The sequence below is a fragment of the Globicephala melas genome, chromosome 12 (assembly GCF_963455315.2).
Source record: "Globicephala melas chromosome 12, mGloMel1.2, whole genome shotgun sequence".
NCBI classification, from domain to species: Eukaryota; Metazoa; Chordata; class Mammalia; order Artiodactyla; family Delphinidae; genus Globicephala; species Globicephala melas.
The window spans coordinates 36,834,181-36,849,595 of record NC_083325.1 but is presented as its reverse complement, the minus strand read 5'-3'; positions in this window follow the sequence as shown (position 1 = coordinate 36,849,595).

The window sequence follows — 15,415 nt, the reverse complement described above, 5'->3', positions numbered from 1 at the left end:
CCTCTGTGGACAAGGTCAGTCATGTGGTAGAATGGGGCTCAGACTGCTTCTTGAAGAGCTTTCCCCCACTGTCCTTTTTATCTCCCCCACACCCTGATTTCTTAGTGCCCTGTTACTACCATTTTTTTGTATTTTGAAGAGTATCCCTTATAATTCAAAAATTCTAGTGAGTAAATCATTTTTCTTCTGAAGTTTGAAGGCACTGCTCCACTGTTGTCTTACTTGCAATGCTGTTGTTGAAAAGTTCAAAGTCAGTCCAGTCCTTGGGTTTTGTATAATTTGGCGTGGTTCTCAGCCTTCCCCATGCTAGTTTCTTTCTTAGATTTGTCAGTTACTCACCCTTCTCTTCTATTCCTCCTAATTGAAGTTTTAGGAGACAGAAAAATTAGATGAGTATAGACTGCCATTTTCCAGGAGCTTTAAAAAAATTCTTAAGTGAGTTCTTTTATAACACTGTCTTTCGTACCTTCTTACTGAAGAAAGGATTTTCAGAATTGCATTATTACAGATTAATCATTTAAAACCACTTAAAATACTTGCCTACCTGGATGTTGGAAGGGGTGGCACTGGATTGTGGAAATAGTAGTCCAGAGTCTTTGCAAGTCAGAGTTGCTACATTTTTCAATATGATATTATTAACAAATATTTTTAAGTAGAAAGATTAAGTCTAAAACTAGAAGATACAAAATTTTAAAGATGCCACAACTCAGAACACTTTTATATCCTCAAATATTTCAGTTTTGAACTGAGTCCTTTTGTATCTCTTTTGTAATATTTTGTGTTGTTTTAATAATATTGAAACTGATTTTTTCTTTTGGAAAACACATTCATTTCAAAATATATAAATAGTAAAAAAAAAAAAAGTATAGTGGAAATTCCTTTATTCTACCTTCTAGACTTCTATTAGTTAGCCAAACCTGAATGGCCTGTACTTGTCCAGGGAACTCCTACTAATGGGACCACAGTGGGGGTCTGTCAAATGATGACCAGAATTTCACCAAAACCTACAAATAAGAAACGTTTCTAATGGTTATATTGTATGCTTTGAAAGAAATAAGTTACAGGTTTTAAATATAATTTTCGTTTGAGAAGTTAAGCTGAAATGATCATTTTTTTATTAAAAAATTCTAGTCTATGGCAGGAATGGAAATGCAGATGTAGAGAATGGACATGTGGATGTGGGGGGGGAAGGGGAGGGTGGGATGAATTGGGAGATTAGGTTTGATTTAAATACACTACAATGTGTAAAACAGATAGCTAGTGGGAACCTGCTGTATAGCACAGGGAGCTCAGCTTGGTGCTCTGTGATGACCTAGATGGGTGGGATGGGAGGGGAGGGAGGTCCAAGAGGGAGGGGACATATGTATACATATGGCTGATTCACTTCATTGTTCAGCAGAAACTAACACAGCATTGTAATGCAACTATACATTTAATTAAAAAATGTATTTTTAATGCAACTATACATTTAATTAAAAATGTATTTTAATTGGATACACATCCAATTAAAAAAATTATAGGTGTGCAGAAAAGGGAACCCTCTTGCACTGTTGGTGGGAATGTAAATTGATACAGCCACTATGGAGAACAGTATGGAGGTTCCTTAAAAAACTAAAAATAGAGCTACCATTCAACCCAGCAATCCCACTACTGGGCATATATCCTGAGAAAACCATAATTCAAAAAGAGTCATGTACAACAATGTTCATTGCAGCTCTATTTACAATAGCCAGGACATGGAAGTAACCTAGGTGTCCATTGACAGATGAATGGATAAAGAAGATGTGGCACATATATACAATGGACTATAACTCAGCCATAAAAAGAAACGAAATTGAGTTATTTATAGTGAGGTGGATGGACCTAGAATCTGTCATACAGAGTGAAGTAAGTCAGAAAGAGAAAAATACCATATGCTAACACATATATATGGAATCTAAAAAAAAAAAAAAAAAAAGGTTCTGAAGAACCTAGGGGCAGGACAGGAATAAAGATGCAGACGTAGATTATGGACTTGAGGACAGGGGGAGGGGGAAGGGTAAGCTGGGACGAAGTGAGAGAGTGGCATGGACATATATACACTACCAAATGTAAAACATAGCTAGTGGGAAGCAGCCGCATAGCACAGGGAGATCAGCTCAGTGCTTTGTGACCACCTAGAGGGATGGGATAGGGAGGGTGGGAAGGAGACGCAAAAGGGAGGAGAGTCGGGGATATATGTATATGTATAGCTGATTCACTTTGTTATAAAGCAGAAACTAATGCACCATTGTAAAGCAATTATACTGCAATAACAATGTTAAAAAAAAATTCTACTCTATGATAATTATGCTATGATATTTTTCTCTATTAATATTATCAGGAAGGGTACCAATATATTGTCACCCCCCCACTTTGCTAGGTAGGAAACTAAGACATAACAATATTAATTTTTAAGAGATATGCTCATGTAATGAATTTAATAATGCTTAATGTATTATTATTGTATTATTAAGGGCAAGGTAAAAAAAAAAAAAAATCCCTTCTTCCTGACCTCTCTCCCACTGCCTCCAAGCAATACCTCTGCCTGAGAAAGAGAAGTAACATGGGGAATACAGCATGAGAGATTAATATTTTCATATTTCATAGAGAAATCATTAGATATACTAATGGAGTGGGTGTTTACTTACACTGTGCCTCTGTGAGCTGTAATGCATATGGCTGAAACAGACGTATCTGCTACACATGCCCAAGATTACCTGTTTACTGTGCATTGTCACAGTACTTCTTGAGAGTGTTGCCTATGACACCTCTGGTATATTCTTCTTTTAGTGTGTATTAGAGCAAAGATAATCATTTGGCTGTTTCATCTTTTGTTAATCCCCAAACAAATGCAAAATGAGAATTCCTATCAAAATAGATTTTAATACCATTGATTCAAAAAATAAAACAATTAAGATGTTAAATTAACATAATAGAACAAATAACAGTAACAAAAAGACTAAAATCAAAATCACTTTGCAAATAAATACACATAAATAAGATGCTTGTTAAAAATAATTATTTTCCATATTCTAGGCTCCACAAATTAGGTCAAGAAAAGAAATTACATATTCCAAAATTAACCTATAAAGGTGAAAAAAATTTTAAATACTATTAAAATGCTATATATTGGCCTGTCTTGCTGGCACAGTTAAAAAATGAGGGGGATTACTTATTTTTTTTATTATTATTATCATGTTTGGACCTTAACTGTGTATACGTTTTTTGTGTGAGAAATTGCTGGATCATATGGTTACGTGTATGATTAGCTTTTTAAGAAACTGCGAAATTATTTTCCAGAGTGCTAGTACCATTTTACATTTCCATGAGCAATGTATGAGAGATCAAGTTTATCTGTACCTTGGCTAGCATTTGGTATTATCGCAGGTTGTCTTTTTTCTTTTTTTAAAATTTTAGTTGTTCTAATAGATGTTCAGTAATAACTCCTTATGGTCTTAGTTTGTATTTCCCTAACACCTAGTGATGTTGAACATCTTTTCACCCACTTATTTGCCACCCTGTGTCCTCCTCAGTGAAATATCTCTTTGTGTCTTTTGCCAATTTTGTAATTGGATTGTTTGTATTTTTACTGTTGAGTTTTGAGATTTCTTTATATATTCTAGATATGAGTCCTTTGTCAGATATGTGGTTTGCAGATATTTTTTCCCAATCTATAGCTTGTCTTTTCAATTTCTTGAGATGGTTCTTCACAGAGCAAAAGCTTTTATATTTGAATAAATCCAATTTATCAGTATTTTCTTTTATACATTATGATTTTGGTGTCATATCTAAGAACCCTTCACCAAGCCCTAGGTCCCCCAACTTTTCTTTTATCTTACCTTCTGGTGTGAAGTTTAGGTCAAGGAACTTTTTTTTTTTTTTTTTTGTCTATGGCTATCGAGTTGTTCCATCAACGTTTGTTGAAAAGGTGTCCTTACTCCAATGAATTGCTGTTCCACTCTTGTAAAAGGTCATTTGGTCATATTTGTGTGGGTCTATTTCTGGGCTTTCTCTTCTGTTCCATTGATCTGTGTCTATCCTTTCACCAATATAACAGTCTGGATTACTGTAGCTATGTAGTAAGTCTTGAAAATGAGTAGACTGATACTTCCCTATCCATGATTTTCTTTTCAAAATTATTTTAGCATTTCTATATAAATTTTTTTTATTAAGGTATAGTTGATTTACAATATTGTGTTAGTTTCATGTGTACAGCATAGTGATTCAGTTATTTTTTTCAGATCATATTCCATTATAGGTTATTATAAGATATTGAATATAGTTCCCTGTAATATACCATAAATTCTTGTTGTTTATATATTTTATATGTAGGAGTTTGTATATGTTAATCCTATACTCCTAATTTATCTCTTCCCCCAAAATTTCCCCTTTGGTGATCATAAATTTGTTTTCTATGTCTGTAAGTCTGTTTTAGTTTTGTACACAGATTCATTTCTGTTATTTTTTAGATTCCATATATAAGTGATATCATATAATATTTGTATTTCTCTGTCTGACTTACTTCACTAAGTACAATATTTTCTAGGTCCATCCATGTTGCTGTAATGGCAAGATTTGCAAATCTTTTTATGGCTGAGTAATATTCCCTTGTGTGTATGTGTATATATATATATATATATATATATATATATCACATCTTCTTAGCTAGTCATCTGTTGATGGACACTTGGGTTGTTTCCATGTCTTCACTGTTATAAATAGTGCTGCTGTGAACATTGGGGTGCATGTATCTTTTCAAATTAGAATTTTTGTTTTTTTCTAGCTATATACTCAGGAGTAGAATTGCCGGATCTATTTTTAATTTTTAAAGGAACTTCCATATTGTTCTTCTTAGTGGTTGCACCAAATTACATTCCCACTAACAGTGTATGAAGGCTCCCTTTTCTCCACATCCTCTCTAGCATTTATTTGTAGACTTTTTGATGATATACATTCTAACTGCTGTGAGGTGATAACCTCATTGTGGTTTTCACTTGCATTTCTCTATTAATTAGTGATGTTGAGCACTTTTTTCATGAGCCTTTTAACCATCTGTATGTCTTTGGAAAAACATCTGTTTAGGTCTTTTGGCCATTTTTTGATTTGGTTGTTTTTTTGATATTGAGTTGTATGAGCTGATTGTATACTTTGGATATTAACCGTCTGTCGGTGACATTGTTTGCAAATATTTTCTCCCAGTTGGTAGGTTGTCTTTTCGTTTTGTTGATGGTTGCCTTTGCTGTGCAAAAGCTTTTAAGTTTGATTAGATCCCATTTGTTTATTTTTGCTTTTATTTCTTTTTCTTGGGAGACTGATCTAAAAAAATTGTATGATTTATGTCAAAGAATATTTTGCCTTTGTTCTCATCGAGGAGTTTTATGGTGTCATGTCTTACATTTAGGTTTTATATTTAGCCATTTTGAGTTTATTTTTGTATATAGTGTGAGGGAATGTTCTAATTTCATTGACTTATATGTAGCTGTCCAGCTTTCCTAACACTTGTTGAAGAGAATGTTTTTTCTCCCTTGTATATTCTTGCCTCCTTTGTTGTAGATTATTTGACCATAGGTGTGTGGTTTTATTTTGGGGCTTTCTATTCTGTTCCATTGATCCAAATATCCGTTTTTGTCCCAGTACCACACTGTTCTGATTACCATAGCTTTGTAGTATAGTCTAAAGTCTAAGAGGGTTATGCCTCCAGCTTTTTTCCCCGCAGGATTGCTTGGCAATTCTGGGTCTTGGGTGCTTTCATACAAATTTTAGGATTACTTGTTCTAGTTCTGTGAATAATGTCATAGGTATTTTGACAGGGATTGATTAAATCTGTAGATTGCTTTGAATAGTATGGACTTTTAAACAATATTAATTCTTGCAATTCAAGAATGTGTATTTGGATGTAGCGTCCTGTAGATATAAAGTCCAACTGGTCTATTGTTTCATTTAGGACCTCTGACTTTCTGCCTTACTGATTATCTGCCTGGATGATCAGTCCATTGATGTCAGTGGGATGTTAAAGTCTCCTACTAATACTGGAGCCTTGTCAATTTCTCCCTTTATGTATGTTACTATTAGCTTTATGTATTTACGTGCTCCTATACTGGGTGCGTCTATGTTAATGAGTGTAGTATCTTCACTTTGTATTGGTTCTTTTATCATTCTATAGTATCCTTTTTTATCTTTCTCTATGGCCTTTCTTTTGGTGTGTATTTCCTTTGATTTATTTGTGGCTGCACTGGGTCTTTGTTGCTGTGCGAGAGCTTTCTCTAGTTGCGGCGAGCAGGGGTTACTCTTCATTGCGATGCATGGGCTTCTCACTGTGGTGGCTTATCTTGTGGAGCACGGGCTCTAGGCGTGCGGGCTTCAGTAGTTGTGGCACACAGGCTCAGTAGTTGTGGCTCGTGGGCTCTAGAGCATAGGCTCAGTAGTTGTGGCGCATGGGCTTAGTTGCTCTGCGGCATGTGGATCTTCCCGGACCAGGGCTCGAACCCGTGTCCCCTGCATTGGCAGGCAGATTCTTAATCACTGCGCCACCAGGGAAGTCCCATGGCCTTTGTTTTTCATTTGTGGTTACCATGGAGTTCAAGTATACTGACCCACAACACTATCTACTTTCTTTAAACTGACAAGTCATTCAAGTTCAAACACATTTTTAAAAGGGCTACATTTTTATACTCCCCTTCCCCACATTTTGTGATTTTGATGTCCTATTTTACATCTTTGTGCTTATCCTTTTACTTTATTGTAGTTATAATCACTTTTACAATTTTTCGGATTGTTTTTTAATCTACATACTGGCTTACTTAAGTGATCTTCAATTCTTTTCTATATTTGTCTTTCCTATTGTGATTTTCCCTTTCCTATAGATTCTTGCTTCTTTTCTATTTAGAGAACATCTTTCAATATTTCTTTTAGGATAGGTTTAGTATTGCTATATTCCTTTAGTTTTTGCTTGTCTGAGAAATTCTTATCTCTCCTTTTATTCTAAATGATAATCTTGCTGGGTAGAGAGCATCTTACTTTGCAGGTTTTTCCCTTTCAGGACTTTGAATATATCATACTACTCCCTTTTAACCTGTAATGTTTCTGCAGAGAAATCTGCTGATAGACTTATGAGGGTTTCCTTATAACTGTTTTTCTCTTGCTGCCTTTAGAATCCTGTCTTTAACTTTTGCCATTTTAATTATATGTCTTGCTGTGGGTCTGTTTGGGTTAACCTTGTTTGGGTCCCTCCATGCTTCCTGTACCTTGATACCTGTTTCCTTCTTTAGGTTTGGGAAGTTTTCAGCCATAATTTCTTCAAATACATTTTCAATCCTCTTCTCTCTCTCTTCTTCTGGAGCCCCTATGGGTAACTTGGAACATTCTATATAATCTCATACATCTTGTATGTTGTTTTCAATTTTTTTTCTTTTGTTTTTCTGTCTTCTGTTCTGATCGGTTGCATTATTCTATCTTCCATATCACCTAATTGTTCTGTTTCACTTAGTTGGCTCTTCATTGTTTCTGTATTGGTTTTTATCATGGCAATTGAATTGTGTATTTTTGATTGGTCACATTTATAGTTTCTAGTTCCTTGCTATAGTGATCTGTGTTTCTATCAATAAACTTTCTTAATTCTTTTAACATTTTTATTACCACCTTTTTGAACTAAGGGTCTGGACTGGTGAGCTCTGTTTCATTCTTCTTTCAGGGGATTACTTTTGTGTTTTTAATAGGGAGTAGTTCCTTTGCCTTTTCATTTAATTAACTTTCTCTATCTCCATGATTTAGGAGAAACAGTTACCTATTGTGATTTTGAAGGGTGTTTTTATCCGGGAGAATCTCTGTGTAGACTGTGTGTGTCCAGTGTTTTTGGTGTGAGTGCTACTTATGGTATGGATGCCAGCCACATCTTTCCTCAGGGTATGCTGACAGTTATCCCCTTCACAGGAGTTATGGTTATGCAGGGTGTGAGGCAAGGCTTCGTCTCTGCTCTGTGGCTATTGCTGCCCTGTCAGGGGTGGGGGTCTTCTCCCCATTTGTTGGAGTAGGAGCCCTGAGGGTAGGGTTTGATCAGGCTCCGTTGCCCTTCAGTGCATGCCCTGCTCCAAAGGAGGTGAATGCTGAAGGAACTGAGGCCTGTGTGGTCACAGAGGACCTAAGTGCCGCCTGTGTAGGTGTCTGGGGTTCCACTCAGAAGCAGCCCAATGTTGTGTCCCTTTCTCTGTTGTTTTGTCCCAGATATAGAGCAAGGCTGTGATGTGGAGTAGGTTGGGGCTGGGATTTGGAGCAATGTGGCTGCAGGAATAAAAGTGGCTGTGCTGTTTACTGCCTGAGATCTGGGCTGCCTCTGTGTCAGTCTTTTCCCAGGACCTGTCTGCCCCAAATCTAGCACTAAGCTGTGTTGTGGAGTCGGAGGAAGGGGGCACTCTTGCTGGGAGACAAACCACTGGGTAGTCCTAAGTGTGTTGACATTAGCTGCCACCACCCCACTTGGACCACACCCTAGACCCTCCAGGCTATCTTTGCATAGCTAGATTGAGAACTCCCCTGGGAGTTCTCTCCCAGGGCCTATCTGCCAGAGATTCAGCACTTTGCCGCCGTGTGCTCTTGGGTCGCTATCCTGTGAGCACACTGACAACGTCCACTGCTGCCCTGCCCCACTGAGGTCATACCCCAGGACCCCTGTCTCTCCATATCTAGAGTGAATCTTTTCCCAAGGCTTCATTGGCCCAAATCTTACAGCAGGCTGTGGTGTGGAGTGAGTGGGGCTAGGGTGTATGCCCCTTTGGATCGGGAAGTGCGGTGAGGCTGCAGCTGCCAGTGCATGGCTTTCTCCACCCTGATTGTTGGCAAGTGAGCATGTGCTCACTTCTTGCAAGTAAAGGCTAGGCTTTTCTATCCCTTCTGTCTGGCCCAGTGGTTTTTCCCAGCAGGCAAGGGGCTTTGTCTTCTCTGCGCAGGACCCCAGGACTGGGATGCCCAGATTATGGCTCGACCTGCTCACTCCCCAGGGTGTGGGTCTACCCGTGCAGACCTCTTCCTTAGATCCCTCCCAGGGGCACAGATCCCAACCCAGTGATTTTTTTATCCCCATCCTACCAGTTACATGGACATCTTTCATGCTGCTTTGGTTGTATAGGAGTTCTGCAAGTTTCTAGTTAGTATTCCATGAGTATTGTTCCACATGTAGATGTATTTTCAATGTTTTAAAGTGTGTGTGAGCACCACATACTCCTACTCCACCATCTTGATTCCACTGCTCCATACAAATTTTTGAATGATCTTGTCTGTATCTACCATTAATCTTCCTGAGATTTTGATAGAAATTGGTTTAAATCTATATAACAATTTGGGGAGAACTGACATCTTTTTTTGGCTGAGTTTTCCAATTCGTGAAGATGGTATGTTTCTACATTGATGTAAATTTTTGATTTTTTTCATCAGTGTTTTGTAGTTTTCAGCAGAAAAGTCTTGCATTTGTTTGTCAGATATACACCTAAGTATTTTATCATTCTGAGCAGTTGTATATAGTACTGTATTTTAAATCTTGGTGTCTATGTGTTCATTGTCAGTCTATGGAAAAACAGCTGATTTATTTTTCAGCTTGCTGCAACCTTGCTGAACTCATTTCTATAGTTCTAAAAGGTTTTACTGTTTTTAGATTCCTTGACATTTTCTATATAGACCATCATGTCATCAGCAGATAGAGACAGTTTTATTTCTTCCTTTTCAGTCTGTATGCTTTTTATTTCCACTTCTTGCCTTACTGCACTGGCTAGAACTTCAAGAACTTTGCTGAATCACAACGGTATGAGTGGATATCTTTGCCATGTTCCCAACTTAGGGAAAAAACATTCAGTCTTTATCATTAATTATGATGCTTACTGTAGGTCTTACATAGATGCTCTTTATCAAGTTGGAGAAGTTCCTCTCTTTTTCTGAGAGATTTTTTTTTTTTTTAATCATGATTTGGGTGTTGAATTTTCTCAGGTGCTTTCTCTGCAGTGATTGATATGATCATGTGATTTGGCTTCTTTAGTCTGTTCATAGAGTAGATTATATTCAAATACTGAACTAGTCATTCATGCCTGGGGTACCCCACTTGATAATATATTTTTATATATTGCTGAATTTTGTTAGTTAATATTTTGTTAAGAATTTTTTTGTTTGTCTCCATGAAGAGTATTGATTTATTTTGTTTTGTTTTTTTTTGGCCACTCAGCACAGCATATGGGATCTTAGTTCCCCAACTAGGGATCAAATCCACACCCCCTGCAGTGGAAGCACAGTCTTAACCACTGGACTGCCAGGGAAATCCCTGTTCTTTTCTTTTTTGTATTCTGTTTGCCTGGCTTTGGTATCAGGGTAATTCTGGCTTCATAAAGTGAGTTGGAAAGTGTTCTTTTCTCTACTTTTTTCTTAGAGATTGTGTAGAATTGGTGTTCATTCTTCTTTTAAGTTTGGTAGACTTCTCCAGCATAACCATCTAGGCCTGGAGTTTTTTTTTCCTGAAGTTTTCAAATTATGAATTTGATTTCTTTAATATCATAAGACCATTCAGATTATCCATTTCATACTGGTAGTTCGTAGTTAGATATAGAGAATTATTTGTGGTATTCCTTTATTATCCTTTTGATGTCTGCAGAGTAGGAAGAGACCATTTTCTTCCCAATAGTGATAGTACAGAAAGTCTTTTTCTCTCTCCCTCTCTCTTTTTTTGGTCAGCCTTGCTAGAAGTTTTTTTTTTATTGATCTCTTCAAAGAACCAGCCTTGTGTTTCTCTTGTTTTTCTGTTTTCAATTGTATTGAGTTATGCTCTTCTTATTACATCTTTCTTTCAGCTTACGTTGTTTTTTTTTTTTTCTCTCTTCCTTTTCTAGTTTCTTGAGGTGACAACTTAGAGTAATGATTTAAACTTTTAATCTAATAGAAGCATATGCCTTTTGGCATTTGTGTCCCACAAAGTTTCAATATTTCATATTTCATTTTTATTCAGTTCAATTTATTTTTAAATTTCCTTTGAGCCTTCGTCTTTTTTGACTCATGGATTATTTAGAAGGGTACTTTTTAGCTTCCAAGTCTTTGGAGATTTTCCTGTTATATTTAGATTATTTTTCTATATTACTGGTATCCACTTTGACTTCATAAAATCCAGAGAACACACACTCTGTGGTTTCAGTTCTTTTAAATTTGTTGAGATTTGTTTTTTGCTCAGGATATGGGCTCTCTTGGTGTATATTTCACAAGCAATGGAGAAGTAAATACATTCTGAAGTTGTTGGGTAGTTGATGGTGATGTTGAGTTTTCTGTCCTTGCAGAATTTCTGTCTAGTTGTTCTGCTGTTGTTGAGAGAGAGGTGTTGATGTCTCTAACAACCGTGGGCTTGTCTAATTCTTTCAGTTCTGTCTTTATTTATTTAGCTTCATATATTTGGTAGCTCTTTTGTTTAGTGCATACACAGTTAGGCTTAGTATGTCGTCTTTTTGGGTTGCTCTTTTATTTTTTTTATTTTTTATTTTTTTGGGTTGCTCTTTTATGATTATATAATATCCCTCTGTGTCCATGGTAATTTTGTTTTCTTTGAAGTCTACTTTATCTGACATTAGTAGAACCAGTCCTGATTTCTTCTGATTAATGTTTAGATAGTATATATTTTTTCTATCCTTTTACACACAGCCTACCTGTACCATTATATCTGAAATGAGTTTCCAGTAAACAGTATATATACTGGGTCATTTCTTTTTAATATTCTGCAAATCTCAGCTATTAAAAATTTTTTATTTATTAGTGTATAGTTGATTTACAATGTTGTGTCAGCTTCTGCTGTACAGCAGAGTATATCAGTTATGCATATACATATATCCACTGTTTTTTAGATTCTTTTCCCATACAGGTCATTACAGAGTACTGAGAAGAGTTCCCTGTGCTACATAGTAGGTTCTTATTAGTTATCTATTTTATATATAGTAGTGCGTATTTCTCAATCCCAGTCTCCCAATTTATCCCCCAGCCAAATCTCTGTTTCTAAATTGATGTATTTAGACCACTGACATTTAATTATTGCCATGTTAGGGCTTGCTTACGTATGTAATTTCATATTTTGTTTTCTCTTTGTTCTCTCTTTTTAAAATGATACATAATTGACATGACATTGTACTAGTTTAGGTGTACACATGATTTTATTATGATATGTATCACAAATATATAAAAATTAAAAGTTTAGTTAACATCCACTACCATACACAGTTAAAATTATTTTTCTTGTGATGAGAACTTTCATATTTACTCGTGTCAACTTCTCAATATACAATACAGTACTGTTAAGTGTAGTCACCATGATGTACATTACATCTCCAGGACTTATTTATCTTACAACTGGAGCTTTGTACCTTTCAACAACACTCATTTCATATAGCCCTGCCTCTGGTAACTACCAATCTGTTCTCTGTATCTATAGGTTTTTCTTAGTCTCCACACATATGTGAGATCATACAGTATTTGTATGTCTCTGATTTATTTCACTTAGCATAATGCTCTCAAAATTCATTGTCACAAATGGCAAGATTTCCATCGTTTTTATGGCTTAATAGTATTACATGTCTGTGTGCACACATGTATACATACTACATCTTGGCTATTGTAAATAATGCTACAGTGAACATGAGCATGCAGATACCGTTTTGAGTGTCTTTGTTTCCTTCAGATAAATGACCTGGAAGTGGAATTACTTGATCATATGATAGTTCCATTTTTTATTTTTTGAGGAATCTCCATACTATTTGTTTTCCATAGTGGCTGCACCAATTTATACTCACACCAAAGGTTCATAAGGTCCCTTTCCTGATATCCTCACCAACACATGTTATTTCTGGTCTTTTTGAGAATAGTCATTCTCACAGGTGTGATGTGCTGTCTCGTTGTTGTTTTCATTTGCATTTTTCCCTGATTATTAGTGATGTTGAGCATCTTTTCATGCATCTTTTGGCCATTCGTATGTATTCTTTGGAAAAATGTCTATTCAGATCCTGTGCTCATCTTTAATTGGATTGTTTAATTTTTTTCTATTTAGTTGTATGAGTTCTTTATATATTTTGGATATTCACCCCTTATCAGAAATATGATTTGCAAATATTTTCTCTCATTCTGTAGGCTGCATTTTTATTTTGTTGGTGGTTACAGTTCGTTTGATGTAGTCCCACTTATTTGTGTTTGCTTTTCGTGTCAAATCCAAAATACCATTGCCAAAAATGATGTCAAGGAGCTTACCTATGTTTTCTTCTAGGAGCTTTATGGCTTTATTCAAGTATTTAACCCATTTTGAGCTAATTTTTTTGTATGCTATAAGATAGTGGTTCTGTAATTCTTTTGCATGTGGCTGTACAGTTGTACAGTCCTAATACCACATATTAAAGAGACTGTCCTTTCCTCGTTGAGTATTCTTGGCTCCGTTGTTGTAAATTAGTTGACCATATTTGCATGGATTAATTTCTGGGCTCTCTATTCTGTTTCATTGGTCTCTGTGTTTGTTTTAATGCCTGTACCACTCTGTTTTGATTACCACAGTAACAAGGAAGTGTGGTGTTCCAGCTTTGCTCTTCTTCCCCAAGACTGCTTCTATATTAGGGGGTCTTTCTTTTGTATTTCCATACAAATTTTAGGATTGTTTGATTTCTGTGAAAAATGCCACTGGAATTTTGATAGGGATTGCATTGAATATGTAGATTGCTTTTGGTAGTACGGAAATTTTAACAATATTAATTCTTCCAATCCATGAACATGATTTATCTTTTACTTATTGTGTGTCTTCAATTTCTTTTCAATCTTGTATAGTTTTCAGTGTTCAGGTTATTTACCTCTTTGGTTAAATTTATTCCTAGGTATTTTATTTGCTTTGATGCAATTGAAAATAGGATATTTTTCTTAATTTAATTTTTCTTTCTGATTGATAGATCAATATTAGTTTATAAAAATGCAACAGATTTTTGAAAACTGATTTTGTATCCTGAAAGTCTACTGAATTTATTAATTCTAATGGTTTTGTTGGCGGGGAGTCCTTAGGGTTTCCTATATAATATGTCATCTGCAAGTAGGGACAGTTTTCCCTTCTTCCTTTTCAATTTGAATGTCTTTCTTTTTCTTCCTTAATTGCTCTCGTTAGAAGTGCTAATACTATTTTGATTCAAAGTGGCAAGGGTGGGCATCCTTGTCTTCTGCCTCATTTTAGAGGAAAAGCTTTCAGCTTTCCACTGTGGAGTATTATATAAGCTGTGGGCTTGTCATATATGGAATCAATAGCAGAATAAATGAGGGAGAAAGAAAAATGAATAAGTGAGCTGGAAGACAGAGTGGGGGAAATCAGTACCACAGAACAGACTAAAGAAAAAAGAATGAAAAGAAATGAGGACAGCCTCAATGACCTCTGGGACAACATTAAACCACCAATATTTTCATTATGGGGTGGCAGAAGGAGAAGAGAGTGAGAAAGGGCCTGAGAAAATATTTGAAGAGATTATAGTCGAAAATTTCCCTAACATGAGAAAGGAAGCACACAGGTCTCATACAAGGTAAACCCAAGGAGGAACATGCCAAGACACATATTAATCAAACCGAGAAAAGTTAAAAAGACAGAGAAAATATTAAAAGCAACAAGACAAAAGCAACAAATGACATACAAGGGAATCCCCATAAAGATATCAGCTGATATTTTTTAGCAGAAACTCTGCAGGCCAGAAGACAGTGGCAGGATATAATTTAAACTGATGAAAGGAGAACACCTACAACCAAGAATACCTAGCAAGGCCGTTGTTCAGACCTGATGGAGAAATCAAAAGCTTTACAGACAAGCAAAAGCTAAAGAATTCAGCACCACCAAACCAGCTTTACAACAGATGCTAAAGGAAATTCTCTAGGAGGAAAAGAAAAGATCACAATTAGAAAAAAGAAAATTATGAATGGAAAAACGCACAGGTAAAGGCAAACATAAAGGCAGGAAATCATACACACAAAAATATGACATCAAACCCAGGAGTCGTGGGAAGAGGAGAATATAAATGCAGGATATTGGAAATGCATTTGAAATTAAGAGACCAGCAACTTAAAACAATCTTGTATATATACAGACTGCTATATCAAAACTTCAAGAGAACAGCACACCAAACATCTACAACAGATACAGACACAAAAAAGAAAAAGCAATCCAGACACAAAAAAGAAAAAGTAATCCAAACATAACACTAAAAATAATCTTCAAGTCACAAGTGAAGTGAATGAAAGAGGAAGGGAAGATAAAAGACCTATAAAAACAAATCCAAAACAATTAACAAAATGGTAATAAGAGCATACATATGGATAAATACCTTAAATGTAAATGGATTAAATGCTCCAACCAAAAGATACAGACTGGCTGAATGGA